The 3800-nt window shown below is 35.7% G+C and overlaps 1 protein-coding gene across 1 annotated transcript in view; it reads right to left on the bottom strand.

Moving 5' to 3' along the window:
* The window catches only part of LOC117170265 (ALK tyrosine kinase receptor), a 77110-nt gene that overhangs the window by 8279 nt on the left and 65031 nt on the right, over nt 1-3800 (bottom strand). The gene's annotated exons all lie outside the window — the stretch shown is intronic.

Below are 3800 nucleotides of genomic sequence, written 5' to 3'. Positions count from 1 at the left end.
GCGAGGAAAACTTAATGGCATCCCTGAAGATCCTGAGCTCGTTGATAGAAGCGCCATACGACACCTTTGCGCTGGAGAGACTTATAGATACCTGGGCGTGCCGCCACAGAGCCGCATTCAAAATGTGACATCTATAAAGGATACTCTCCGAAGCAGATACAAACGTCTCATCCGACAGATTTGGTCTTCCGAACTGTCGGCGAGGAACAAAGTATCCGCAAAGAACATGCTTGCCGTCCCGGTACTACTCTATTCATTTGGAGTAGTTCCATGGACGAAGAACGAGCTCAGATCTCTTGATATCGGGTCAAGAAAGGTTATGCACATGAATAAAAGCATGCATATTAAGTCTTCCGTTCCGCGACTGTACATCTCACGCCGTCAAGGCGGTCGCGGAATATTGAGTCTTAAATGTCTTCACAACAGGATTATTCTGGGTACAGCACATAGAGTTGCAAATGGAAGAGACCCTCTTAATAAAATGGTCAGGAATCACGAAGAAATGGGCAAAGGAGCGTTTCTGTACAAAGCAGCGGAGGAGGCTGCTGAAACACTCGGACTTGACTTCAGTATTAGGGATGAGTAAAATGCATCAAATCTTATCTATCTCCAGTACTCACTCCTGAAAGCCCGGATTAAGAAAGCACAAGGGAAAAACTTTCGTGAACAGCTCCTCGATAAGAGGATGCACGGTATCTTCCATAGAAATGTGAAGGATCAGTCAATGTCTTGTGAGCTAACGTTTGCTTTCCTTAAATCGCCTGGATTGAAGTCTAGTACGGAGGGTTTCATTTTTACATGCTAAGACGGTGTCATTTCCACCTTAACATACCGTCGCCACATTTTGAACCAAGACATTCCTGATGATAGCTGCAGGGCGTGCCATGCACACCCCGAGCATTTAGTTCACATACTATCTAGTTGTCGAACTCATGCGGGAACGACCCACATTCAAAGGCACAATGCGGCACTAAGAGTGCTTTATTACCATCTCTGTCACTCCTACGGCATTAACCTTAATATCGCTCCTCTAAATGCTCCTAGGGAAATTGAGTCAATTATCGAGAATGGGAAGTGCCACATATACTGGAACTTTATATTCTCGACAATTGTTTCTGTTGCTCACTCGAGGCCTGACATGGTTCTTCTAGACTTCGAGAAGCGAACCATGTTCATTATTGAATTTTCGGCACCAGCTGACAAAAACATCATAACCAAGGAAAATGAAAAGAATGAGAGGTATCGAGACCTTATAAGGGAGTTGCAACGATTGTACTCGGAATATTCTGTTAAATTGATTGTCCTTATCATCGACGCTCTTGGAGGTGCCAAGCGTTCACTTGCTAATCGCCTAAAAAGCATCCCTGCGTGTCAACAATATGCTAGAACACTTGCGGGAAAAATGCAGAAGGCGGTTGTCCTTGGGTCGCTCCGTGTTCTTAGGGTGCACGAGGCCTTTGCTGGATCGTCGTATTGATTCCTTTACAGACTGTAACCACCTATCTCACAGTCGTGAGACGTGGTTGTGGCTGAAATTTTACCGCAATTTCGCTGGAAGCGGGTGCAATTTTTCAGATTAGCACCCGCTCCCAATGAAATCCTGCGGTTGTCCTTATGACCTTATAATCTATTGCAATCTGTTAAATAATAATATGTTTTAGAACTTTCTTCATCTCCCAGTGAAAAAGGAAAAAGTAAAGGCAAATTAGAAATTTGGGGGGGGGGGGGAGTCTATCGACGGTTTCGCCACCTGGTAGATCTGCTCCTGTTATGAATACTAATTATATTAACGAATTGTTCATAACCAATTAGAGGGGAAGGGCTGGTCAAACAAAAAACGACGTTTGATAACAGGGGGAGGGGGGCGTCAATTTAAGTAAATTTACGAACTCAGATGACATTTACGAGTATTACGTTCCTTGATGATCCCCTATTTCCTTTTTTTCCCCGTTTCTAAAAAAATTCTTTTTCTGATTCACTGTTTTTGAGAAAATTACTCTTTCCCCCACTTATATAATTTTTTCCGTATACAGTTCTACTGAATTAATTAATCCCAATACAAAATTCAACTACTTTGGTGAGCTTTTTATATTTTTGATTCGAAATTTATCTGTTTAAGTTGAAAATTCTAATATTTATTGAATTACTTTTTTAAGAATTCTTTTTTTAAATCATTTCGTTGGTTCCAAATTTAATTATTCTACTGTGAGAAAATTAATTTTCTGGTTAAAAATCATCTTTTGGGTTAAACGTTGTACTAATTTGTTGAAAATTGATCACTTTGGTTGAAAATTGAACTATTTTGTTGAAAATTATTTTTTTATTCAGTGGACAATTAAATTATTTAACTAACAAATGTAACTATTTCGTTTATGGATAAAAATTGATATTTTCAATTGATTCATGTATTTTCTTGAAAATTATTTTTTTTTGTAGAAAATTAATTTGTTGATTAGAAATGCATGCTTTTCGGAAAATTCTTCTTTTTTTGATGAATTCAATTGTTTCTATATTTTAAATTAATATTTTTTTTCAAACATGAAATATTCTTGAAAATTGACTCATTTTTGTTTTAAATTAGTGTTTTTTTTTGGTGGAAAATTAAACTTCTTGGTGAATAATTAATCTTTTTGGTCAAAAACTGAAAATTAAACTACTTCTTAAAAGTCATCTTTTCGGTTGAGGATTAAACTACTAGTTAAAAACCCATCATTTTTTGTTGAATTTAAGTGTTTAAAAATCAGTTATTTGTTCTAAAACAGGCATTTTATTTATCTGAATTTAACTATTTAATGTTTTGTTGGAAACTTATCCTTTGTAAGTTAAAAATGTAACTATTTGGTAGAAAATTCAGCTTTGGTTAGTAGAAAATTAATCTTTTTGGTGGAGACTTCAACTATTTGGTTAAAAATTCGTCTTTTTTGGTTGAATTCAAAAGGTTGAAAATTGTTTTTTTTTTGTTATTGAAAAGTAACTTTTTGGTGCGAAAATTTTACGATTTCATTTTTAATTTGAGAAAAATATCCTTTTCAGTTAAAAATTCAACTATTTTGTGTAATATTGACATATTTACTGAAAATTTATCTTTAGTTGAAAAATCAATTGGCTTCGAAAAAATTAGTCTGTTCAGCTAGAAATATTAACTTAGATTCAAAATTTATCTTTCTCATTAAAAGATCTTCTTTGATTGACAAATTTAATTATTTTGTTGAAATTGTAATATATTTCGATTTGAAATCTTGGATTTTTAAAGTATTTCATATTGAATTCAATATGGTATTTACATTAATTTTATTTGAAAAAAAATTATTTTTCCACTCTTCCCCTATTTTCGTAAAAAATCACCCGATTTCCTCTGTTCTGGTAAAATTTTCAGTTGTGTTAATTTTCAGGGGGAAACGGGAGACAAAACTGCAGCTGCCAACGAGAGGGGGCAGAGGGTGATAAAAATCTAAAAATTGGTAGCGTGTAATTTATGGTCGGCCCGTATTATTATTATTGTCTTCTTATGCTGGTCCATTAAAGTCCCATTACACTGCGGTTAAAAACTGATTTTACTGTGGTTTTTGTTTTAGATACCGATGAATAAGAGATTTAAAACACGGGTCACCCTCGTTGCTAAAGTATCATTTAAGTCATTTAACATGAGCAGTCACTATATGAATTTAATCACAACCAGTGATAACCTGGAACTGCATTCGATCTTACGAGGGTAGTTCAATAAGTCCTTAGAATGACCAACAGATGGCGCGCGAATCGCTCCAAATCATCTGTTTTCAGTCAGCACCACTCCCGACTAG

The sequence above is a fragment of the Belonocnema kinseyi genome, chromosome 3, assembly GCF_010883055.1.
Source record: "Belonocnema kinseyi isolate 2016_QV_RU_SX_M_011 chromosome 3, B_treatae_v1, whole genome shotgun sequence".
NCBI classification, from domain to species: Eukaryota; Metazoa; Arthropoda; class Insecta; order Hymenoptera; family Cynipidae; genus Belonocnema; species Belonocnema kinseyi.
This window is presented reverse-complemented; position numbering and strand designations above follow the sequence as displayed.